Source organism: Equus przewalskii, chromosome 8, assembly GCF_037783145.1.
Source record: "Equus przewalskii isolate Varuska chromosome 8, EquPr2, whole genome shotgun sequence".
Classification (NCBI taxonomy): Eukaryota; Metazoa; Chordata; class Mammalia; order Perissodactyla; family Equidae; genus Equus; species Equus przewalskii.
In genome coordinates, this window is record NC_091838.1 from 19618051 (window position 1) to 19645770 (window position 27720).

General features: G+C 39.1%; 1 long non-coding RNA gene across 1 annotated transcript; it reads left to right on the plus strand.

The window, feature by feature from the left end:
* The first annotated feature begins 690 nt into the window (after window positions 1-690).
* Window positions 691-25325, plus strand: LOC139085223 (uncharacterized). The gene is made up of 4 exons (XR_011543381.1): window positions 691-860; window positions 17374-17565; window positions 18729-18899; window positions 22860-25325. It is a non-coding gene; the product is annotated as an uncharacterized lncRNA (long non-coding RNA).
* The last annotated feature ends 2395 nt before the right edge of the window (window positions 25326-27720 follow it).

Sequence of the window (27720 nt, forward strand, 5' to 3'; positions counted from 1 at the left end):
AAAGGTCATCCAATTTTTCAGATTCATCCATCTAAACTTTTTTGGTCCATCTGTTTTTGTCCTGGCACGCACAGTACTAAATTCTTCATTTCAGAGCTGCTTCACTGCTCTTCCAGAACAGAGAAAAGAGAGCACTCAGAATTATTATTAATTTCTAAATAAAATGGGCCAGGTCTTATGCTCTCCTAAAAATGGAAACAGTTTTTTCACAAACCATACAGGGGGTAAGATTTTAGTGTCGTTTGTGGGAGAGTGGCTGTCAAACTCTTTGTATGAAAAGGCAATTAACTGTTTGTTAAGCTGGCAGTGGGGCCCTGGAGAAGGGGGAGTGGGGGATGAGAGGGTCAGGTTCTGATTCCCTTCGGCAGTCCATGTGGCTCTTTCCTGGCAGAGCGCCCCTTGATGTCAAAGTGGGCTGTGTGCGCCAGGAATGAGGCGGTGTGAGGAGAATCAGATACTGGGTCTGAGCAGTTTGCATTTTCCTTTCCTTTTCTTTTCTTCTTTTTTGTTTTTTACGAGGACAGTTTTCAAAATAAAGGGACTTCTGCACAGAATAAATCTTATACAATTATTTTGAAATGCTGCATTAAGCCCTAGGGGACAATATTTTTGGATATGGAACTAAGTGCAAAGTTGAAGCTGAAGAGGAACAAATTGAACTAGGGTTGCTATTATTAGTAAGACTTGGCTGAGTTGGAGCCTTATTCTCAAATTTGGTAGGGTTAGCTGGTCATTTGGAACCAGCAGGGAAAGCAAGGTCAATGACTCCAGGTATTTGTTCTTGTCTCTGCCATCAACCTGCTTGGTGTCCTTGGGTGAGACCCTTCAGATCAGGATCTTCATTTACAAAGTGAGAATGGGTAAGAGTATGAGAGGAGCCTGGAAAAATGCAATGTTTAATCAAGCCTTTATAATGCTTTGGTGGGGTGGTATACACTGTACTGTGCCTAATAAATGCTTTTTAATCAGGAAGATGCTTCTGAAAGGGCTGAGGAAATATGGTAATTAGCACTATGAGACCAGACATAATTAAGTACAAATGGTGCCTCAAGGTCATCTGGGCCTAACATTTGCTTCATGGCAGGAGCAATTCCAACCATCTGATTGAGTCCTTTTGTTTGACTTTTCTGATCATACTCACTTGCCAGTGGAATGAGAAATGTGTGTGTTTGTGATTTAATATTGTCATGTATTGTACTATATATAGCTATGTTTTTAAGGTCTTACCCTGTCCTAGGCATTATGCTAGATGCTTTGTAGGGACTAACTCATTTAATTGTCACAACATCTTTATGAATAGGGTTTAAAAATAGATACAGTGTTTACTGTTCTCACAATAAATAATGATTTTTTTAAAAAAATTGAAATAATTTCAAGTTTATAGAAAAGTTGCAAGAGTAGTACAAAGAATTTCTTTTGAGACATTTGAGATCAAGTTGCTGACATGATGCTCCATCACCCTGAATGCCATGTGTATTACCTGACGTCCATTACCATGGATGGTACATTATAGCCATGGGACTCACAGAGCCACTCACGTCTGCCGTCCTATATAGTGAAGGGGTTCAATCCAGGACCATGTGTTGCATCCAGTGGTCATGTCTTTATAGAGTCCTTCAGTCTGAAACAGCTCCTCATTCTTTTCTTGAGATTAGTCATCTTGACACTTATGAAGATTATAGGCCAGTTATTTTGTAGAATGTCCATTAATTTGTGTTTGTCTGATGATTACTCATGATTAGATTCAAGTTATACTTTTTTGGGGTAGGAATATCACAGAATTGATGCTGCGTTCTCATTGCATTCTATCAGATGATATATAATTTTATTTGTCTCACTGCCAGTGATGTTAACCTTGATCCTTGACTCAAATGCTTTCAGGTCCATCAGAAAGTTACTCTTTGTCCCGTTTGTAATCAGTAAGCATTTTGTGGGGAGGTACTCTGAGTCTATGTAAATATTTCATTCCTCATCAAACTTTCATCCACTAGTTTTAGCATCCATTTCTTGGTTGAATTAATTATTACTATCATGGTTACCAAATGGTGATTTTCTGATTCCATAATTCCTCCCACATTCATCCGATGGTATTCCATTGTAAGGAAAAGCTTTCTCCTCTCCCTATGTATTTATTCATTGATTTCTGTATATCAGTATAGACTCATGGATGCCTTTCTTATTGAATAGATTATAATCTATTGTTATCATTATTTTGATGTTCACGTGGTCCCAGATTTGGCTAGTGGTAGTCCCTTTAAACTGACTTCGTGTCCTTTTGATGTGTGCCCATCACTCTTTAAGCACTTTCTTATCATCTGACACGACAAGATGCTCCGAGCTCACCTGGTATTTTCCCTGCCCCCGCCCTGGAATCAGTCATTTCTGCAAGGAGCTCTGGCTCCTTTTAGTGGAGAATAATATTTAGCAATCAGGATCTGGGTGCTAAGTGTGTTCATGACTATTGGGGTGGCCCTGTCTTCAGACGCTCTCAGTGAACAGAGCCAGGGAATATATGCATACATGTACACACACATGCACTAGACTTGCTTCTATAAGCATCTATATATATACTGACAATCTTGAGTTCACATCAACACTTCGAATCTGAATCCTCCAACACAGAGTTTCCCTCCTGTCTCCCATTATCTTCTATATGTTTACATATTTGACCAGTCTCCCTTGTATGTAGCAAATCTTGCCGGTCACCATCCCTACCTCACCATGTCACAAATCTCCCAGCACCACTGCCCTCTTGGGCCCTTGTGCTGGGCCACTGCAGTCCCCTTTATTTCTATAGGAAAGGCTCCAATGCTCTGTTCGGGGCTGCCCAACACTCCCCTCTCCCCACCGTGCACACCCTCCCCTCCTCGGCCCCAGATTCCTACTTCACTCTTTTCAGTCTAATGCCTTTTTTTTTTTTTTTAAAGATTTTATTTTTTCCTTTTTCTCCCCAAAGCCCCCCGGTACATAGTTGTGTATTCTTCGTTGTGTGTTCTTCTAGTTGTGGCATGTGGGACGCTGCCTCAGCGTGGTCTGATGAGCAGTGCCATGTCCGCGCCCAGGATTCGAACTAACGAAACACTGGGCCGCCTGCTGCGGAGCGCGCGAACTTAACCACTCAGCCACGGGCCAGCCCCTCAGTCTAATGCCTTTTTGATTGACTTATTCATAAAGGGAGAGAAGGAGAGAAGAAGGAAGAAAAAATTGCTAATTTTTTATTTACAGCTGGTGCTGATAGAATTCATTCTTCTTTCTTTGGTTTCCATTGAAAAGTGAAGTCCCTTCCATATATGAGAGGCGAGTTACACTCCCTCCTCACATGCACATTTTAGTGTAAACAGGCTGCTCTGATTAGGATGCTTGTCTATATGTAACAGAGACACCAAATAACAGTGGTTTAGACAAGATAATGATTTTTTTTTTTTTGCCAGTTCATGTACTTGTCTTTTAAACTAGCACTTACTAAGCATTTATGGATCAGGCACTGTTCTAATTGCACTATATGTGTATTAACTTATTGAGTCCTTAATATCTCTGCATTAAAGAAGAGGAAACAGAGGCACAGAGAGGGTAAGTGACTAGTTCAAGGTTACATAGCTAGTAAATGACAGGGTTGGGATTACAAGCAGTCTGGTTTCAAAATCATCTCTATAACAATTGCTATAGTCTTGATAACTCTAGATATTTAAATTCAGACACAAGTGTAATCTACCTTTTTCTTTTTTTTTTTTCCTGTGAGGAAGATTGGCCCTGACCTAACATCTGTTGCCAATCTTCCTCTTTTTGCTTGAGGAAGATTGTTGCTGAGCTAACATCTGTGCCAATCTTCCCCTATTTTGTATGTGGGATGCTGCCACAGCATGGTGTGATGAGCAGTGCATAGGTCTACACCTGGGATCCAAACCTGTGAACCCCATAACACTGAAGCAGAGCATGCAAACTTAACCACTATGCCACTGGGCCAGCCTCAAGCATAATCTACCTTAAAGACCACAATTATTCTTAAAGTTTTGCTCGTATTGCTTTACATAAATTATGGCTCACTTTGGCTCAGTAGTACTAATCGCTCTTAAATTAAATTAATGTCTTAAAAAAAAGGCAGACATTTTCATCAATGTTAATTTTGCACAATAACTACACTTTACCTAATTTACCCTGACAAAACTGTGAGTTTTCAATGTCAGATAGCATTTTTTTGATGATTCATCAAATTGTAGTTATAAGATGCAGAATCGTATAGTATGAGGGACCCAAAATAAGAAGGGGTGGGGCAGTTCAGAGAAGGCCAAAATCAGGAAAAAATCCTACGTTTAGGAAGAAAACCAGAATGATTTTGGAGTCATTTTAATTACAGATTTCCACGAACTCCAAACATATTGCTGTGAATGTTTATGCAGCTTCTCTCATAAAGTGACTTCATAAATTGAGACCACATCATGTGCTTGTGCTTATTGCGACACAAACAAATCACCCGATAGAAGTCTTTCCTAACATAAAGGGCTTTAAAAGTTGGAAACATGAAGTCTGGCTTGATACTTAGCTGACTTAGAGGCTAGTCTTGGCATTTCCCTCAATGAGAATTTGCTTCAATTTTCTGTGCTTATTTCCAACCTGTGAGATGGAGGCAATAGGACCAGCTTACACTTTTTGCTCAAGTGTGCCACTAACTTCATGGGATTCATTAGAGATGTGAGGGACATTAGAAGTCATCTAGTGTAATGGTTTTCCAGCTTTTTGAAAGCAGTAGGTCTCTTTTTTCTGAAGAATCCATGCATGAAAGCCTTTTATAAAGGTTACAGCTAAAAGGTTAGAGTCGATCTATTCTGCTAATAACACAGAGTCCAGGGGCTGAGGCCTGGCCTGTTCGCCTCACCTTCCTTTCAGGAACCCCTGAAGCCTGCAGAGCACGGTTTGAAAACCAGTGGGCTCATCCACTCACCCCCATTTTACAGCTGAGAAAACCAAGACTCCAGTGAAGTGACCTAACAGAAGTCTGACAGAGATCTTGCATTGGAGCTGAGACCCAATCCGTAGTCTTTCGACTCCCAAGTGTTCCTTCTGTTACACTAAGTTTCATTATTATTCCCCATTATTACTGTTTCCTTTAAAAAAATCATAGTTCTCTGAAATTTAATTATCTGTGTATGGATGACATCATGGTTTTGTCTATCATTCTCGTCTATTTCTCTTTGCTGAAGTACATATCCATTTTTGTCACAAGAACACTAGCACTTGGTTGACTCACTGCCATTTGAAACAGTGGCAAAGAGCTTTGTAGTTAGAGCTGCTCAGTGCCTAACTTGTCCTTCCAGTTCAAACCACCACTCTCATTCTGTTCTCTGTTATGTACTAACATTTCAAGAGATATTTGATGCCTCCCTTTCCTTACCTTACCATCCACTCGTTTACAAACACTAACTAAGTCACCATAAATTATTGCATTTGAATGAACTGGATTTTGTCCTTTTTTCCAAAAACAAACTAAAATCTGAGTGTCGGCTCCATCACTTTCCTGCATTGTGCACTGAGAATACTGATAAATAAGATACAATATTCAGGCAGTCTTCCCTGCTCCTTTCTCTCCTCTCTACTCTCAACTCTCCTCTTGATGAACTCACAAACTAGTGGAAATGTGAGGGCCCAGTTTTAGAGCCAAACTCAGCTGGACCATGGATCTTTCTCACGTATGGGTCTCCTCCTTCCTGATTTTACTCACTGAGTTGTTTGTGGGTTTCAGTTAGAGTGGTTCCCCAGGCATGTTCTTGTGTTATATTCTTCGTCAATCTCTTTCAGTCTTTCTTACTGTCCAGAGAATCAGAAACCAGGTACTGTTGTGAGTGCTTAAAGAACCTCCGTTACATTCCCCCACCCCTCCCATCCCAACAGGAGCACATGTGCCTTCTATCTTCCTCTTTCCCTCCCTCCCTTAACCAGACTCTCCTGTCAAGTCTTACTTCCTTCCTACCAAGGACATTTTCTTGTGGTCTCCCCATCTTGGATCACTTGTTCTCATAAAGTTTCCATCATGCTTTGTCTGGAAACATTGGTTTGTGCATCTATTACCCTGGATCCTTGCTGCCCTTTAAAAAAAGCACCCAAAATCAATCCTGTAGGAAGCTTTCTTTAATCCAGTTCTAATTACCTCCACAAATAATAGCATAGTAACCTTGCCCTTGCCCAAGAGTTTCTACGGACTCATTAGAAGGTAATATGACCTTTTATTTTGACATTTGTCCCATTGAGTCTTTAAATTTTTTTATATCGATGGAGCTTAAAATAAATAGCCCTGTGAAATTTATTGTATTTAGTGTGAAGATATTGATCTGCACACTGTTCACGATGTTATAGTCATGGACTTTGTGAATTGTGTGACTGATCATGTTTCTCTTTTTGCACTGGTTACCAGCAAGCTCAGAGAAAAATTTGTGGGTAATCTTCAGAAAGTATTTAGAACTTCATGGCATTTGCTACTTTTTTCAACCTCACTCAATGGCTTCATCTTTATTTTTCTTCCCTATTTTCCCTTTGCCTAATTTTCTCTGTATCTTTGTTTAATCTCACTATATCATAAGTAATTTTTTGTGTATGTGCTTATAAACTACCTTTATTCACTTTTGGAAAAAGATATAGCAAAACATAACATGATTGCTTATTAAACTACAGATTTACTAAATGTAAAGCATGCCTCCAGTGTGCACTTCGATATGTTGGGCAAGGAGATAAAGAGGAGGCATTATAAATGCAAAGTAATATTATTTATTTGAGAAGATTTTAGAGAATTTTTGGAAAGTGTGTTGGAAGGCTGCTTGTTTCTATTCAGAGCTCAAGGTTTTATATTTTTTCTTTCAAAATTTTCTGTAAATGATACTTTTCCTCAGGAAGAACTAGTTGTATAACTTAAAAAGTTGTATTTGGTGATCAATACCCACAGCTGCTTTTGAAGTTGGCTTATATGTGGGCATTAGCTAAACTCCATTTTCCACTTACCAGTGTATAGTTTATGCTGTTGTGAATTCAAACTTGTTGTCTCATGATGTTGAGGAAACTGCCCTTGGAAAAGTAGATGTGTTCTGTTGAGATTAATCAAAGTGACAAATAATGTTTCCAAGAAAAATGCAGCTGGTGAGCAAAAATTTTAGGAAACTTGAGACCGAAAAAAGAAATACCACTTAGTCAATCAACAAGCACTTATAGAGCCTGCATTGTGTGTAAGGAGTTTCTGGCTACACATGTGATTTATAGCAAATAGGTGATATCCGATGGTATCTCTAAGAGGACTTTCTACATTTGCATGCCCGAGAGCAATTGGAAGTAATGACTTTAATTATTCACTAAATGATGGACATTAAAAAGTTTAACCTTATCCAGTGAAAACTGTTCTGAGCCAGAAAAGATTTATCGTATCCCACGAGCTCTGCTATCAGACTGCACGGGTCAGATATTGGGTCTGGAAGTGTGCTGCCCAGCGAGCGCTGCCAAAAGATTATTTTTGGAACTGTGGTCTGTTTTAAGGGATGTAGAAAATATTTCAGCTAAAATATGAGAGAGAGATCGTGATGCTGGTGACGATGCTGACGGTAACTGTAAAGCAGCCGCCGTTTATCCAGCCTTACTCTGGGCCGAACTCTGTGCTAAGAAGTTTACATTTGTTATCTCATTTAACCCTGACACTGACCCTCTGAGGTGGGTTCTATTGTTTTCACTTTTACAGATGAGGAAATAAAAGATTAGGGAGTCTATTAGGTAGGGTAGGCTAACTGCTCTTAATACCTCAACATCTGTGTTGTCGAACACAATCAAGATTCATTTCTCTCTCAATGAAACGAGCTCCCAGGAGAGGACCGCTCTGCTCCAGGCAGACATTTGACCACAGCTTCTTTTCATCTGGTGGCTCTGCCATCCTTAGGGCCCCAGGGTCCACCCTGGATCCTCTGCACTTGGCTGGGAGCCAAGGCCAGCAGAGGCTGGAGGAGGGGCGCTTGTTCTTTCTTTCTTTCTTTTTTTTTTAATTGCAGTAACATTGGATTATAAAGTTATATAACTTTTAGGTGTACACCATAATAGATTTTGAATCTGTGTAGATTACATCACGTTCACCACCCAAAGACTTAGATTAATTAATTAATTAATTAATTAAAGACTAGATTAATTATAATCCATCCCCACACACATGTGCCTAGTCACCCCTTTCACCCTCCTCCCTCCCCCCTTCCATTCTGGTAACCACCGATCCAATCTCTGGCTCTATGTGTTTGTTTGTCGTTTTTATCTTCTACTTATGAGAGAGATCACACGGTATTTGACTTTCTCCCTCTGACTTATTTCACTCAGCATAATACCCTCAAGGTCCATCCAAGTAGTCATAAATGGCCAGATTTCATCATTTCTTATGGCTGAGTAGTATTCCATTGTGTATATATACCACATCTTCTTTATCCATTCGTCCCTTGTTGGGCACCTAGGTTGCTTCCAACTCTTGGCTATTGTGAATAACGCTGCAATGAACATAGGGGTGCATGTATCTTTATGTATTTGTGTTTTCAAGTTCTTTGGATAAATACCCAGCAGTGGAATAGCTGGATCATATGGTAGATCTATCCTTAATTTTCTGAGGATACTCCATACTGCTTTCCATAGTGGCTGCACCACTGCATAGTTTGCACTCCACCAGCAATGTATGAGGGTTCCCTTCTCTCCACATCCTCTCCAACACATATTGTTTTCCTGTCTTGTTAATTGTAGCCATTCTGATGGGAGTGAGGTGATATCTCATTGTAGTTTTGATTTGCATTTCCCTGATAGTTAATGATGTTGAACATGTTTTCATGTGCCTGTTGGCTATCTGTATATCTTCTTTGGAGAAATCTCTGTTCAGATCTTTTTCCCATTTTTTAATTGGGTTTTTGGTTTTTTTGTTGTTGAGACATATGAGCTCTTTGTATATTTTGGATATTAACCCCTTATCTGATATAAGGTTTGCAAATATCTTCTTCCAATTGTTAGGTTGTCTTTTTGTTTTGTTGATGGTTTCCTTTGCTGTGCAGAAGCTTTTTAATTTGATGTAGTCTCTCCCATTTGTTTATTTTTTCTATTGTTTCCCTTGCCTGGTCAGGCATGGTATTTGAATGCTGCTAAGACAGATGTCAAAGAGCATACTGCCTATGTTTTCTTCTAGAATTTTCATGGTTTCAGGTCTTACATTCAAGTCTTTAATCCATTTCGAGTCATTTTTTAATGCATGGTGTAAGACAATGGTCTACTTTCATTCTTTTGCATGTGGCTGCCCAGTTTTCCCAACACCATTTATTGAAAAGACTTTCCTTTCTCCATTGTATGCTCTTGGCTCCCTTGTCGAAAATTAGCTGTCCATAGATGTGTGGGTTTATTTCTGGGCTCTTCATTTTGTTCCATTGACCTATGTGTCTGTTTTTGTGCCAGTACCATGCTGTTTTGGTTACTATGGCTTTGTAGTATATTTTGTTACTTTTTTTCTGGGTGTTTTAGTAGTTTTTCTCTGTTCCTTTCTTCTTCGCTTGCTCTCTTCCCTTGTGGTTTGATGGCTTTCTTTAGTAATGTTTGACTTCTTTTCTCTTACTTATTTGTTTATTTATTATAGGTTTCTGGCTTGTGATTACCATGAGGTTCATATATAATATTCTACATATATAGCAATCTATATTGAGTTGATAGTCTCTTTAGTTTGACCTCTTTCTAGAAGCTCTACTCTTTTACTCACTTCCTCCCACATTTTGTGTTTTTGAAATCATATATCTAATTTCTTATTTTGTGTGTCTGTCCATTACCCTCTTATCACTGAGATATGTAATTTTAGTACTTTTGTATTTTAACCTTCATATTATCTGAATAGGTGGTTGATCTGCTACCTTTACTGTATTTTTGCCTTTACCAGTGATTTTATTAACTGTTTTTTTTTTGGATAATTTTTTTGTTCCTATTTGTTTTCTTCTCTTTCTCACTTAAATAAGTTGCTTCAGTGTTTCTTGTAGAACTGGTTTCTTGGTGATAAACTCCTTTAATTTTTACTCATCTGGGAAACTATCTCTCCTTCCATTCTGAATGATAACATTATTGGGTAGCATATTCTTGACTGTAGGTTTTGTCCTTTCAGCACTTTAAATATGTCATGCCAATCTCTTCTCGCCTGTAGGGTTTTGCCTGAGAAGTCCACTGATAGCCTTTATGGGCTTTCCTTTACGTGTCACTTGTTGCCTTTCTCTTGCAGCTTTTAGGATTCTCTCTTTATCTTTAATTTTAGATATTTTATTTATAATGTGTCTTTGTGTGGGCCTCTTTGGCTTTTTCTTGTTTGGTGCTCTCTGTGATTCCTGTTCTTGGATGTCTTTTTTCTTCTTAGGTTAGGAAAGTTTTCAGCAATTATTTCTTCAAATAGATTCTCTGCCCATTTGTCCTTCTCTTTTCCTCCTGAGACACCTATAACACTAATGTTAGTATGTTTGATATTGTCCCAGAATTCCCTTAAAAGTTCTCATTCTCTTTAATTCTTTTTTCTTTTATCTGTTCAGCATGGGCAAGTCCCTCTAGTCTTTTGTCCAGCTTGCTGATCCATTCTCTTTATCATCTACTCTGCTATTGAGTCCCTCTAGTGAATTTTTATTTCCAGTATTGTATTTTTCATCTCTGATTGGTTCTTTTTTATATTTTCCAGTTCTTTGTTGACATTCTCATTGTGTTAATCCAGTCTTCTCCCAAGATCAGTAAGCATCCTTATGAGTTTTTGTTTGAACTCTTTGTCAGGTAGATTGTTTATTTCCCTTTCATTTAGTTCTTTTTCTGGGGTTTTATCCTGTGCCCTTGCTTGGAACATATTTGTTTGCCTCCTCATTTTGCCTCTTTCTCTGTGCTTATATCTTTTATAACTTGAGTCAGCAATAACTCCTGATCTTGGAGAACTGGCCTTATGTAAGAGAAGCCTTTTGAGGCCCAGCAGTGTGCTTCCCTCTCATCACCAGTCCAAATGATCCAGGAGTGACCCCTGTGTGGGATACTTGTGTCCTCCTGCTGCGACAGGGTTTCTCTTACTGCAGGTACCCAGGGAATCTAGGCTTTCCCTCCTTGGCTGGCTGTTTGTAAACTGGGGTTGGGGAGCCCCAGCATTGTTGGCTGTAAGGTCTAATAGCACACTCCTATTTCAGTTTTCCTGTTCAATGAGTAGGCACCCAGTGTAGCTGGTTGCTAGGCTCAGGGTCTTACAATTGCTGTAGGCCTCAGGTATCCAAGGCTGTTGTTAGCTCTCTTAGGATTACAGCTGAGTGGTGCTGGCCACAGGTACGGGAACACCCAATTGTTTCAGACTTCGGAAAGTGGAGCTGATCCCCTTTGTGGCTGTTTGTGAAGCACAGATCTGCCACTGATAAGCTCCTCCCCCCTCCAAGGGCCACACACACTGTAAACACAGTCCTGGCCTGTGCACAGTTCCCAACCCCCTGGAGAGTACCCAGTCACCCCACTGCAGAGGCCTCCATCTCTCTACCAACGACCCCCACAGTTCATCTGGTCCTCAGACAGGCCCTGCCCCACAGAGGTGGACACACTCGTCTGCCTGTAGAGGACTGAGGCACCCAGTCTATGTAGGCCAACAAGTAGCCTGAGAGCTTGCTGTTGAGTGGGGCAAGTCCCTAGAGGGGATGTTTGCCCTGGTTGAACTGGATTAAATCTGTGCTCTAGTGGGTGTGGCAGACCCCTGTGCTAACAGGCCAGGGGAAGAACTCCAATGGTGTCTGCCAGTGTCTGTGTCAGCATGCCTGCACCAGGTCACAACAATGGCCACCACCAATGTCTCAGTCCCTGGAGAGGTCTCACCTCTTACCAAGATGCACCCAGAGCCTACCAGTTGAGTCTCTTTTCACAAAAGGACTGTGAACCTTTCTTTCTGATGATTTTAGATTGCTCTCTGAGACAGAAGAATTTGTGTGTGGGCCCTGTAAGAGCTGGCTTTATTCTGCTTATGTCCATAGCTTTTCTGGGGGTATTCCCCACTGCAGTTAACAGCAGGTGAAGCCAGATAGTAGGACACTCGTCTCAGTTGTGCTGAGTCTGAAGTGTGCTCATAGCAGTAATGTGCCCCTGCTCCAGTCCCCACTCCTCCAGGGAGGGCTGTGTACCTTAGGGTGGCTCCCGCCCAGCCAGCTGTGAAGCTCTTTGATTTGTGAAGGGGCTTTTTTTCTCTCCAGAAGGAATTTCTGACTCTTCTGCCTCAGTCAGGACTGTTCCTTGCTGTGGGGGTTCTCTTTGTCCAGTTTTCAGTTCTCTCTCCCGGGTAATTTTTCCAAGAATAGTTGTAACCTGGTTGAGTTCGTGGGAGGAGGTGAGTTCAGAGTCTGCCTATGTTGCCATCTTGATGAGATCTTGGAGTGCTCGTTCTTAATGGCTGTGTCCAGGGGTGACACATACTCACTTTTGTTCACATTTCGTGGGCAAGTACCATGGCTGCCCCTAATCTCAAGGGAGGCTGGTACTTATGTGGTTCCAGGAAGAAGCGGAAACAAGTGTGATGAGCATCCACCAGGGTTTGTCACAAGAGATTTGACCAAGGTCACATAACTGCTAAGGGGCAGAAGTGAGATGCAAACTCAGGCAGAGCCCTCCCCTCAGGAAAACATGCTCTGAGGAGCCATAAAGCAAATGTCCTTCTAGTCAAGGAGCAAGATTACGTTGTTGAGTGTAAGGTTTATGATACAATTTGAACCAAGAAAAGAACATAAAGCAATGGGTTAAATCCTCTACCTCTAAGATGTGAACATTAATTGCTTCTATGAAATGGGCTTGAAAGGGTCAACCAGGCTTGCAAGAATGGCTTCTTAGTGGGGCCAAGAGTCTTACAGGCCTGTCAGCCTAGAATAGACTTTCTGCCTTAAATAGTGAACCCTAAGACCCCTTGCTACATTAGTGGCAGAAGGCATTTTATAAAAAGCATTTTGCTGAGGTCATTCACATTCAAGGAGACACATGTCTCCAATGATAATTCCAGTGACATGTGGATTTATGCAATCACAAATGGTAAGAGAAATGGGTAGTTTTAGTTAAGAAAACCATAAAATAATTACGTCTGTGTGTTAAAATAAATATGTACATGTGTGTATTAGATGAAACCAAATGAAGAGGACAATATTTGGTCAATTTTGACATAGAAAACCCTGATTCACATGGTTCAACCTAATACTCACAGGAAATGAGTGTCTAAACTAATTGGTAATCTGTAGATACATCATTTTGTAATGTGAGCTCAGTGCTTGTCAAATAGTCTTAGTTTGCCTGTAGGAGACCCCAAGTTAAACTGACCCTTAGATATACATACGAAGAAGGCAGACTGCCCAGCCTCTGCTGGCCAGGGTGATTAGTAGGATTCTTCGTAAACGGTTTGAATAGGATCTCTTGCAATGGGAGTGCATTTGCTCCTCCTTTCGTTTCTATGGTGAAGCTTGCCACTGTATCAAAGAATTCTTACTTCCCTCTCTTTAGTCAGTTTGGAAGTTTTGAAAGCAGCTATTAAGTGCAAATTTTTCAGAGAGGAGTTGCACAATGAATCCCTATCAGAGGATAGCGCTTTTGTTTCCTAGCAGAGTGTAAGGCTGTGAAGTCCTGAGACACAGAACAGGTAAGTTTTGACAAGAGGAGGGATGTGTTGAAGTTTGGGGTGTCAGGGGTATTAGACAGTGGTCAGTTTGAGGTCACTGTGGGCCTGGTGGGACCGAAGATTCAGAGTCACTGGATGGAAGAAGGGACAGAGACAGGAAGCTGGACCGACACTGGAGATGAAGTTCACCTTTGCCACAATTTTGCACAGGGCTGTTTTGACACTGACTGGGATCGGTAGGAGGAGAACTTATTTTCTGTTTCTTCTGTGTCTGCTGATTCTGAAAATCTCCTTGGGCGTTGTAGGAAATTTCTGAAGTGCGATGTGCTGATAGTCCCGGCCTGCATAGCTGGAATGACAGCTACTTCTGACTCCGAGGAAATAAAAGAGCCATGTGGAGAGACATAAAGTATCTGGCAAGGAGTAGCTAGAAAGGGAAATAATTATTGGCCACATTCCCTGTATTTTCCTGATTTCATATATCCTCTCCTATTGTCCTCCTATTGCCCTTCATTCAGCTTTTCTTTTTATCTCCCTCAAATTAATATATATGAATGATATTGGGACCTCTTAATGTTTGAGTGCTCAGTCCTTAACATCTTTTTTCCTCTATTTTTATTCCCTAGGAAATCTTATTAAGTCTCATGGCTTTAAATATAAACTATTAGCTTAAGAGTCTCAAGCTTATATTTCCAGTTCAGATTTCTCACCTTATCTCCTCACTTGGATATCCAACCTGGATGAATATCTCCATTGTCTAGCAGACATGTCAAACTCAACCGAAACTGGACTCCTAATCTTCCCCAAAGCTGCTCCACCCTCTGTCTTCCTCTTCCCAGTAGACGGCAATTCCACCTATCACGCCAAAAATCTTGGAGACATATACTTGCATCCTCTTTTTTTCCCCCTCACTTTCCACATCTAATCTGTCAAAATTTCATTGATTTTACCTTGAAAATACATCCAAAGTATATTAAGACAGTACCATCTGTTGTCTGTGTTACTGCAGTGGGCTCCTATCTGGTCTTCTTTTTCCTATTCTCAACACTCCAGCCAGAGTGGTCAAGTCCCTTCTCTGCTCAGTGCAATGCTCCCCATTGCACTCAGAGTGAAAGCAGAAGTCTTACAATGGCCCCAAGGCCCTATAGGACCTGCTGTACCCCATCTCCCCACTATTATCTCTCCTCACTCATCCTTTCCTCCTCATGCCCTCTTTTACTCCACTCTAGACATATGGCTTCCCTGATCTTACATGATCTGGATGGACGCAGTCTTAGCTTAGGGTCTTCCCACAGGCTATTCCCTCTGCCCCAAGATATACACATGAGTAACTCCCTCACCACCTTCAAGTCTTTGCTGAAATTTCATCTTTTCAAGAAGCCTACTCTGGCCACTTTGTGGAAAATTATGACTCTTCTCCTCTTTCTGATTCTCTAAATCTCCTACCCAGTTCTACTGTTTTCCATAACACCTACCACGTTTCAATATTATATATCAATATATAATATACCATATAATTTATCTTTTTATGTATTTAATTTTTTGTTATCTGGCTCTTATCACTAGAATATAAGCACCATAAGGGTAAGGAAGTTTTTTGTTTCCTCATTGATGTATCCTAAGCTCCTAAAATGCGGCTGGCACATAGTAGATGCTCAATAAATATTTATTGACTGATATGTTGTATGGAGCTGATTTATGTTTAATACACATTTGAATGAAATCCATTCTAAAATTTGGGTGAACCTCATTGAATACTTTCTTTTGGAATTAGATATAAGAAAACATTGGCATATATTAGTTGCTCAATAGGAAACTTTGAAAGAACAATGATATATGCTGATTTCTTTTATCTCATTCCATTTTCAGCAGATGTTTAAACTTGAACTGTGGTTGGACTTCTGCCCCCTTTAATGACGAGCTGGGTAATTTGGACCAACACTCCTATTGATGTTGACTAAAAAGCTTGACAAAATATTTTAAAAATCTTTCAAAAAGCATCTAAGAACTAACAAGATAGTAAAGAACTATTTTACTAAGACCTGGGAGAAGATAGAAACCAGGAAACATGAGCCTGGCATTCGAGACCACTTTCGCTTTGGGGTGGGGGCATTTGCCAACCCAGAACAGGTGGCTGAGAGGTTGGGCAGTGCTTGTAATAGCCTCACAGTGCAGGGGGATCAACACTGGAGTCCAGTGAAAACAATGGTGAGGGGTCTGTGGGAACACCCAGATTGTGAATGGGGCACCAAAAGGCTGCACCTTAGGAGTGAGAGTGAACCAGATGTACATCAACTCTTGCATGGATTCCAGCCAGGCTTCAAGTTATCCGGGGTCCCCAAAACTTCAAACTCTGAAGTTTGATCAAATGGATCCTAGATTGTCAGTGCCCCTGAGCTCCTGGCAGAAGCAAATCAAAATCTTCTCTTGGAGAAGGATAAATATCATCCTCAGCCTCATATTATTACTATAAGGTTTTTTTTCAACTATGATGTCCATTACATCGTTAAAGATAACCAGACACACAGGGGACCGAAGAAAACATGAGTGAGAAGCAACAGCACTCAGAAACAGACCATGGGACATCTGGATAGTGGAATTTCCAGAGGCCGACTGACATAAACCATGTTTATTATGCCTGTAGAGATAAAACTCAGCCTTAAACATTTCATCAAGAAACTGGAAACTATAAAAAATGGTATTGCACATTTGAAGGAGAGTGAACTCCAAGTTCTAGACTTGAAAAATGCAACGATCAAATTGGAAGGGTTTTTTCCCACTAATTTTCTCTAACAATGAAATACTCGTTGAAATAATGCAGTGTTGGTGAATGTTCTTATCTTGTTTTCACTTTTTCCATTCATACTTTTATCTAACCGTGGATTTTTCCTGAAGGTTTTCTAGTTTACCAAGTTTAAGGTAGTGAGAGAAAGTAATTGTTAAATATGATTATATTTTCATTCTCAATGTTATATTTTAATTGTTCACATTGTTCAAGCGTCATTATATTTTCAGTGTTCCTTTGTGACAATTTAGCGTCCTTGTTTAGGATACCTTGTGTTTTGTTTTCAGTTTTAGAACTATTTTGTAGTTACTCCTTTTGTATATAGGCATAAGATGATTTTTATTGTTGCCTTTTCTTTATTTCTTTATTGCAATATTTCCTGTGAGATAACCAAATTTAAACATACTTGATGACCCCTAGACATAGAACTTTTGGAACAAGGTTTTCTTAAGTCTTCTTACATTTTCTCCCTTGATAATTCGTTAACTTAGTCAGCTATGAGAACTTCAAGAATAACAGGATTTTAGAGTGAGAAGGGAGCCGAGGCCAGAACTCTAAGCTCCCTACTCCTGATTTTAGAGACTCCTGTGACTTTGGAGATGCTGAGCATTCCAGACTGGTCTAATTGTTGCTATCGGCCTCACAGCTGACTCAAAGCACTGATATCAGAAAGCTCAACAAAGCATTTCTCTCGTCCTTTGAAGGCATTTGTTTAACTGTGGTGTTGGTTATTATGTTTGCAGAGCGTTTTATAACCCTTAGACTGCGTATGTGAAAGAGATGGTACTGGAAGAGGACACACCAGATGGTATAAAGGGGGAAAAGCCAATCTAATCTAAAATGTGGTAATAAATGAATTTCTATTTAATTAGTATGCTAATGATTAATAGGAAAGTCAATACAAGTGACATCAAAGATATATTAGACATACATTATAATAAACACTGTGATTTGTGCTGCTGTATTCTGTCAGATCGACATAGCCCTGCTTGTATATTATGTGACTCAGGAGCAGAGAAAGAAAAGTAACTATTGTCAATAGGAGTAACGCTGGATTGGACAACTCCCGTCTTACTTCCTGAGGAGCAGCACTGTAGTAGCCAAGCAACCTGAAGGATTTGATATAACAGCAGCAGTTTCCGGGCAAAGCCAATGTCTGGGCCAGGTGAGTGGCGCCTTCGTGGTGGCAGTTTTGTACGTTTGCAGATCGACGTCCCAATCAGTGGCTGAGGTTTAAGAGCAGGATTCATGCTTCCAGGAGGAAAGGATTGTAAACAAAAAAATCAGAGTTTTAGGAGTCCAGATGAGCGGGTTGGGGTTCAGAAGAGGGCGGGCTCTTGGCGGGCAGGTAGGACTAGGGAACCTGAGGGCGAATCAAGAAGCAGACACACAGTCACACAGATGGGAAAAACACACTGGGACTTCCAAGAGGAGCTTCCAGCAGAGGTCTCCAAGTTGGGAGCATTCATCCCAGGGAGTGTGTGGTGATTCAATGGCGTGAAGAAGAGAAATACTGGCACTGCCATTTATATTTCTTTTTATCTCGTTCTTTAAAAAATTATCCTCTTATGTATGTCTTAAGATGGATATAATAATATGATGCATATAACTTGTATGTAATTTACATATAAATAAAGGTACATGTATAGGGTGCATGTTCAATAATCTTTCCTGATGGGGTGCTATCATCTCATGCCTAGGTAAGGGGAAATTAGTCCACGGGCTAATCCAGCTTTGTACAGGTGTACAGGGTTGGCTCAAAAACCCAATGGAACTGAGCCTATAGGTGACAGGCTGCTCAGTGCTGAGAGGTGAGCAGAGTGAGGAGGACAAAGATTGGCAGACTCTGGGAATCTTGCCAGCTTTCTTGACTTAGGCTGTCTCTTCCTTCCTTCTTTCCTTCCTTCCTCCCTCCCTCCTTTTCTTCCTTCTTTCCTTCTCTCTTTTCCCAAGTATATGAGACCTTGACAGGACCTAGTGCTTTAATTCTGTCTTTTCTTTTAATGAGAATTTTTAACAACTAGCAAAATACCATTTATAAACTTGATAGTATGATCTTTTTTTCTTTTGGATTTTAGCAAGTTATAACAAATACACAAATCTTTCAAATGTATTTTCTTTTAGAAACTATATTTTAATCTTTTTCTGGATTAATTATTAGCACAAACTAAATTGTTAAATTACGGTTGTTCTAATCACAACTCACAATGACCACTTTTAACTTACTGTTATTCTAACCATTGTCACAATTGCCACTGTAACTTAGACTTTCAGTAACTTGAGCTCTGAGTCAATTTGCATCTTTTCTGTATCCATCTTTATGTCCAGTGTTTGCAACCTGGATAACAGCATTGTTTTAGCAATCAGAGAATGGAAGCTCGGGATAAAGTTTGAGTGAGGCTCGGGGAGACAAAACCAGCATTCATCTACAGCACATGAAAATGAATTGGCCCATCAGCTTTCAACTGAATATAGTAGCACTGTGTCTTGCTACATACAGTAAGTATTGACTGAGTGCCTCTTACATACTAGGTGCTGTGTCAGCTGCTGTAGAAGTTGAGGGGAAGATAAAGGGAAATATAAAATATGTTCTCAGGTCTTATGAAGCTTATAATGTGGTTGGGGTGATAAACCATACACTTATATAAAGTTAACCAACACGTTAGTATATAAGTGCAAAACGTGTACTATAGACAACAAAACCTTAAGAGTTTGGGGGGAAGTAAGTTTTTTCCTTTCAGTTTCTTTATCCTTTAATCTCCTTGAACTTTTTCAAATCTGTGCAGATTTGTTCAGCTTATTTGGTGAGGATGATAGTTATGCTTTTTTAAACAAACAAATCAATTTAACTGTAGACAAACTTAATTACTGGATTTGGTTTCTTTTGTCCATCCATCCATTCATCATCTATTCATCCAACATGTACAAAATCTTATGTACCAGGCAACATGATAAGTAATAGGATTACAAAGATGTTCTCAATCCACACTTGCTGAGGAAGAGTCTACTTTGACTAAAAGCCATTCAAATGAGTGACTCTGGGATACTAATACATGGTAGATCCAGCTTGAGGATGACATTCATTCATTCACTGATTTATCTGTATATTAAATATTTATTTTTATATATAAGCACCATGCTCAATGATGGGGATACAGTTGTAAAAAGGCAAAACATTGGACCTAGCCTGGACAGCAAAACTGGTCCCAGTTTTCATGGGCCTCACACTTTAAAGAAGAAACAGATACTAAACAAATAGTTACTTAATCACAATTGTGAAAAATGCTGTGAAGGACAAAGACCAGGGCTATGGGAGCTTATAAAAGGGGGACATAATCTAGTTTGGGGATAGAAGGCGTCCCTCAGAAATCAACATTTAAGCTGAGATCTGTAAGATGGTTTGCAATTCGCCAAGCATAAGAGGAGGGGAAGAATAGTCCAGAGAAAGGGTGTGTCCTGAGGAGGGGACACACATGAATGTGCTCCGAGGATGGGACAGAATACAAGTAGGTCCTGAGTGGAGAAGGTGCTGGGCCTCCTGAGGTGTCTGAGGGTCAGGAAGAAGCTCAGTGTTTCTGAGCCCTGGGACCAGGAAGTAATCTGTGTGAAGTGAGCCTCACGAGGCCAACAGCAACCTGGTTATGCAGAAAGTTTTAGGCTGTTGCATTAGTCAGGGTTTTCCAGAAAAACAGAACCAATAAGAGATAGATCTATAGCTATATCTTTATCTATCTATCTATCTATCATATCTTAGCTTTATAATAACATAGTATCTTTATATGTATACAAAGAGATTTGTTATAAGGAATTGACTCATGCAGTTACGGAGGCTAAGTCCCACAGTCTGCCATCTGAAAGCTGGAGACCCAGGAAAGCCAAGGGTATAGTTTAGTCTGCAGCCAAAGGCTGAGAACCAGGAGTACTGATGATTTAAGTCTCAGTCCGAGGGCAAAAGACCAATGTCTCAGATCAAGCAGTCAGGCAGAGAGAGAGTAAGAGAGTGAATTCTCTCTTCCTCTGCTTTTTTGTTGTATTCAGGCCCTGAACAGGTTGGAGGGTGCCCACCCTCACGGGGGAGGGAAATCTGCTTAACTGGCTCTAGCAGTTCAAACTCTAATCTCATCTGGAAACACCCTCACAGACAGACCTAGAATAATGTTTAGCCAAATATCTGAGCACTCCATGGTCCATCAAGTGGACACATAAGATTAACCATCTTAACTATATCACAGATTATATGCAATGAGAAATCTTGAAGGTGTTATGCAGGCAAGAGAGACATAAATAGATTTGCATTTTCAAAAGCTTCCTCTGACTGCTATGGGTAAACTTGATCAGAAGTGGGCAAAAGAAGAGACGGAAGAAGTGTTAGGAAGTTCTCTTTCAGGACGTCTCTTCTTTCTGCTGCTTTAGAATCAATCTTTCCAAGGGCATTCTTTGTTACTATTTTATTGCACAGCTAAAAGTTTTCCTAAGTGTAGTATATATGTAGTAAATATCAATTAATCCCCAATTCTAGGTTCCTGTGGAATTTCTGTGTGTTTTGGAACTGGAGTTACAGGTGAAATATTTGTGATAGTATTGATCTCCATTTCCAGTTCATAGCTGCCTTCAAATAATTCTGGACACTTGTGACATGCCTATTACATAATACACATTCTGACATTGCCTCAGCATTCTTCATCATAAAGTGAAAATGTCAGAAAAAACACGTTTCAAAGTTCCTTGCATCTTTATTGGTTTTACGAAATTTAGAAAATAGTTCAAGACCACTGGTGTTGAATGAACAGGCAGGACGTTTGTATTGTTCTAGCATCTTGTCTCCAACACTCAGAATTGTATCTGGCACATGGTAGGTGCTCAACAAATGTTAAACGAACCAATGATGATAGAATTTCTGCGTAATAACCAGACACATTGTAGATACTGAAAAAATATGTATCGAATTCCATGGGATCTCTTGAAAACTGGAGAAGAATGCTAAATTGATGACAGAATAAATGTGTACATATTATGCATATTTAACACTTAATATTGATTGTTTCCATAGAGTCAAAATTATATGTAAAACTCTTGACATGTTTTTATCTGTTTCTTTTAGTTTTTCTACACCTCAAAAAAATGTTTTTATTTGTTTGTTTGAAACTAAACCCAATGGATTAAACCATCTGCCTACTGTTTTCAAAATGAAAGAATTATTTTCTCCCAAATGAATGAGATATCCTAGAATGTAAACCCTTAGAGGGCAAGAATTAATATTTTCATGTTATTTAATATTCTGCCAAGGAAAATGCAAAGCCATGTACTCAGGAGACACTAATAGACACCAGCTGAGTATGATAAAGCCTCTTGAAGCCAGACTTAAAATAATTCTCTGTTTCCCATTTTGTCAAAATATTTATATTTAGCAACACAAAATTAAAAAAAATAACTGGATAGTTCGTTGTTTTCCAGATTGTCAAAATATTGTCTATATTTAACAACACAAAATTTAGAAAATACAAATATCTTTTAAATGGTTTTCAAAATGTGTAGGTAAAAATCAAATGAAGATCCTAAATCCCTGTGATTTCACATTTGTTTCTGGTGGTTTTGCTTTGTCATTAGTTTATTATGATCTTAGTCATGCTCAGACTTATTTTCTAGCTTCCCACAAGAATTTTGAGATAAGTGTAAAGTTGCTTGTAGTATAAAGCTCATGCAACAGAAAACGGCTCTACATGCTCATAAAGCATTTTTGAAGAAATACAATAATCATAAGCAGTGAGAATAGGAACCTAGGCATCCCCACTCTATTAATGATCCTTCTTCAATAATCTCAAATTCTAGCTTTCGGCCAGTTGTAAACAGATGTTCACAACATTGGGATAGAGGACTTTATTTGTCAGTGAAAAGGGAATAGCTGGGAAAGGCAAGTAGCTTTCCTGGAGCACCTACTATGTGCTGGGTGCTTTGTATATTGACTATTTAACTCTCAGAACAAGTCTATGATCATCTCTCTCATTTTGAAATTAGAAAACTCAATCAAGGAGAGATTGCATCAGTTTCCCAAGGCCACACAGATGGTAAGTGAAGGAGTGGGATGTCACTACTGGGCTGCCACAAAGCCCATGCACTCCCACCACATTGGGCTGCCCCTCTTGATGTTCTCCACTGGAAAGCTCAGAGCAATTTTGGCCATTATGCCATGAATACTTGAGACACCAATGGCGAAAAGATTATTTCATCATGGAAAATTCTGGAAAAGAAAAGAATAGTTCGTAGAAGAATTTTGTCTGACCTCTAACACCAGAACCATCCTTAGACTGTGGCATATGCGTGGGGCTCTGACTTAGAGCAGGAGATGGTTTGATGCAATTCGTCTTTATTAGCCTCTCTCCAACATTCTTGACAGATTACCAAAGAAAAATGCCAACAGTTCCTTTCTCACATCCAAACTCATTGTTATGTTCTATCTAGGTCTAATCTCTCCATAACTGCCACTGACCTTCATTTGGAAGCATTTTTAACTGTAAAATGTTTGAAGCAAAGGATATAAAGAAGGAATATCATCGAGAGCACAATTTGCAGTAGCTCATTACGGATAAGTCTGCTACGATTCCCTGCCTCCTTCCAATTTTTTAAATGATCTAAAACTGAGAAGCCAGAAGATTCACAGTGTTTTGGCAAAATCAATTTTGAGAAAGTCACGTAGAGATATATTCTGATAAAAATCATAGAACAGTTTAAACATAAAGAATGAAACTGATGGATTAGTAATGCTTTATCTCACAACTAGTGGTGGGTAAATTGGTGGTTGGTGGTTGTCATATCTATTTTGGTGGAGTAGTTTTTATCTAATATTCAATAGTTAAAAAGATGTGTATATATACATATATGAATTTCCTTTGGGGAATTTGGGGTTGGGGTATATATATCCACAAAAGATATACAAGGTGTACACACCCCAGCCTCACACTCCCCAAAGGAACTTCACCATCAACTTTGAAATCTCTGCATGCTCCTTCCCAGTCGGAGCTTCCCATTGCCCTGAGTTTTCTGGTTAGCATTTCATTGCTTTTATTTGTATCTTCTCGCATATGTTTACATCCCTTAATAAGATATTGCTTAGTTTTATATATTTTTGAGCTTTATGAGACTGGAATCATAGTTTCCTGTTCTTGTTCAGTTTGTTCTCTTCATTTAACACCATGCCCTTGAGATTCATTCTTGTTATTGCATGTACTGGCAATTCATTAATTTTCACTAATGAGATATATACATATATATGTATATATTTATACCACAATTGGTTTATTTATTCTGCTGGTGGTGGACATGTGGGTTACATCTACTTCTGTTTGTTTTTTCTTTTCTATTATCAGAGTGCTTCTGTGAACATTCTTGTATCTGTGTACAAAAATTTCTTTAGGGTACTCCAATAGGAGGGGAATTTATAGGTAATGGAATATGCTCATCTTCAATTTTATTAGATAAATGTCTGTATTTTCTATAGCAGTTGTAGTAATCCAAGCCCTATCTCCTTGTTAAATATATACTGTTGACATTTAAACTTGCCAGTCTGGTGAGTGTAAAACGGTATTTCATTGTGGTTTCAATTTGTATTTGAACCATATCTAAAGAGTTTCAGCGTCTTCTCATATGTTTATTGGCCATTCAGGTTACTATGGTGATGTGCCTCTCCAAGTCTTTTGCCCATTTTCCTATTGGACTGTCTGGCTTTTATTTATTGATTCTGCATACAAATCCTCACTTTGTTTTGTGCTTAAAGAATGCAGAAGTCCTAAATTTAGTGAAGTTGAATTTATAAATCTTCTTTTATTTATGTATTGTGCTTTGTAGATTTTAAGAAATCATTCCCTATCTCAAAATAATATAGTCTCCTATGTCGTTTCCAAAAAGTTTTATCATTTTGCCTTTCATATTTGGATCTTTAATTCACCCAAAATCTATCCCCACTCTTCTTTTCTTCATTTTGGTAAGGTATAAGGTAGAGATTTACTTTTTTTTTTTTTCCAGAATGGATAACTGGTTATCTCAGCACCATTTATTGAAAATCCATTCCCCACTGATCTGCACAGCCAGCTCTAAACCTTAAATGTGTAGATTTCCTTCTAGGCTTTCTATTCTATTATCAATTTTGTTTATCCCTTGTCTATCTATTCATTAATACCACCTGGGCTTTTTCTTTCCTCTCCAAAGCCCCAGTACATAGTTGTCTGTTCTAGTTGTAAGTCCTTGTAGTTCTTCTACGTGAGCTGCCACAGCATAGCTACTGACAGACGAATGGTGTGGTTCCATGCCTGGGAACTGAGTCCAGGCCACTGAAGCGGAGCACACTGACCTTTAACTGCTAGGCCATCAGGGCTGGCTCAATACCACCTGGTCTTAATATTTAAGTATTAATAACTGGTAAGGCAAATCCTCCTCCCTTGTTTTTTTTTTTTTTTTAAAGATTTTATTTTTTTCCCTTTTCTCCCCAAAGCCCCCTGGTACATAGTTGTGTATTCTTCGTTGTGGGTTCTTCTAGTTGTGGCATGTGGGACGCTGCCTCAGCGTGGTCTGATGAGCAGTGCCATGTCCGCGCCCAGGATTCGAACTAACGAAACACTGGGCCGCCTGCAGCGGAGTGCGCGAACTTAACCACTCGGCCACGGGGCCAGCCCCCTCCCTTGTTTTTTTTAAGGAGTTTTTTGGCCCTTTAATCTTTCATATAAATTTTACTATTGCCTAATCAAATTTCAGTTACACACATGCCCACCAAAACATGTCGAGATTTTGACTAGAATTGTATTGAATCTATATATCAATTTAGGCAATTAAGGAAGATTTGACATTAAGGTTTTCAGTCTTTGAATATGGCATATGTCTCCATTATTTAGCTTTTTTAAAATATCTTTTAATAAAGGTTTATGATTTTCTCCACTAAAGTCTTATTCACTGTTGTGAAAGCTATGTAACTTCCAGGTAGGAGACTATTTCCCAATGCCCACTCCAGATATGGCTGTGAAGAACAATGGTCATGGAAGCACTTTGCAGAAGGAGGAATTCAAAGACCAAAGGAAAATTCCCAAGGTAATTCCTTGGAGAGCACAGAAAAGAGTCTAATCAAGGAGTGTCTGCTAACCCCTCTTTCCCTCCATACACACCTCAGAATATGGAATTTTCAGATGGATTCTCCATTGGGATTTCATGATCAGTACTTTCTGGGTGTCTTTTATTCTTCCCTTTTCTAAATGGTGTTTTACTGTAATTATCCTAATCCAACTCTACTGTTGTATTTTGCATGTTGGGAGTGTAGATGACTTGTGTTCTATTTCATAGGTCACTGAGCCTTGAGGAGCCACATAAAATCCGATTGAGAGGACTATATGTCACCTTAAACTCAGAAATGAATACAATGATCAAATAGGGCTAGGTTTTCTCCCTCTTGGGGAGGCAGTACATATATTCTATATGTGAAGAGAAGAGTAAAAATGTTATCAGACCCCTGTCTCACACCATATAAAAATTTTATCTCTAACTAGATCATAGACTTAAATGCAAGACCTAAAGATATAACACTCTTAGAAGACAATATAGAAGTAAATCTTTGTGACCTTGGATTAGGGAATGGTTTCTTAGACATGACTTGAAAAGCACGTGTAGCAAAGGAAAAAACATAAGCTGGACTTCATAAAACGTCAAAAACTACCAAGTGGGATTTATCCCAAGTAGGCAAGGCTGGTTTAACATTTGAAAATCAATTAGCCTAATCATCACATCAATAGGCTAGCGGAAAAAAATCACAGGATCATACAAATAGATGTGGAAAAAGCATTTGACAAATTCCAATACCCATTCATTATAAAAACTCTCAGTAAAGTAGGAAGACAGGGGAACTTTCTCAACTTGACAAAGAACGTCTTAAAAAACCCTACAGCTAACATCATATGTAATAGTGAGAAGCTCAAAGCTATCTCACTAAGATCAGGAACAAGGCAAGAATGAACACTCTCACCACTGCTTTTCAACATCATACTGGAAGTCCTAGCTAATGCAATAAGAAAAGAAAAGGAAATAAAAGATAAATGGACTGGGAAGGAAGAAATAAAACTGTCTTTGTTTGCAGATGACATGATTGTCTATGTAGAAAATCTGCAATTATCAACAAAAAACTCCTGGAACTAATAAGTGATTATACCAAGATTGCAAGATATAAGGTTAATATATAAAAGTCAATTACTTTCTTATATAACAAAATGGAAAAGTAAAATTTGAAATTAAAGCAAATGCTGTTTACATTAGCACCCCCCAAAATGAAATACTTGGTTACAAAGCTAACAAAATATGTACAAGATCTATATGAGAAAAATTACAAAACTCTTATGAAAGATGTCAACAAAGAATTAAACAAATGGAGAGATAACCCATGATTATGGATAGGAAGACTCAACACTGTCAAGATGTCAGTCCTTCCAAGCTTTGATCTATAGATTCAACACAATCCCAATCAAAATACCAGCAAGTTATTTTGTGGCTACTGGCAAGCAGATTCTAAAGTTTATGTAGAGGGGCAAAAGACCCACAATGGCCAATCTTGAATGTTCAAGGAGAAGAACAAAGTTGGAGGACTAACACTGCTCAATTTCAAGACATACTATAAAGCTACAGTAATTAAGACAGTGTGGTATTGGTTAAAGAATAGACAAATAAATAAATGGAACAGAATGGATAGCCCAGAAATAGATCCATATAAATAGATCCTTTGACAAAGGAGCAAAGGCACTACAGTGGAGCAAAGACAGTCTTTTCAACAAATGCTGCTGGAACAACTGGACATCCGTATGCAAAGAAAAAATTAATCTAGACACAGATCTTACACCCCTTACAAAAGTTAACTCAAAAGGAATCAGAGGCCTGAATGAAACATGCAAAACTATAAAACTCCCAGAAAATAGCATAGAGGAGAACCTAGGTGACCTTGGGTATGGTGATGACTTTTTAGATACATCACCAAAGGCACAATCTATGAAAGAAAGAATTGATAATTTGGACTTCATTAAAATGAAAAAACTTCTGTTCTGCAAAAGACAATGTTAAGAGAATGAAAAGACAAGCCACAGACTGGGAGAAAATATTTGCAAAAGACACATCTCATAAAGGACTATTATCAAAATATGCAAAAAACTCTTAAAACTCAACAATAAGAAAACAAACAGCTCAATAGAAAAATTGGCCAGAAGTAGCCTTGATGGCCTAGTGGTTAAAATTTGGCACGCTCCACTTCAACTGCCCGGGTTCATTTCCCTGTCATGGAACTACACCACTCATCTGTCAG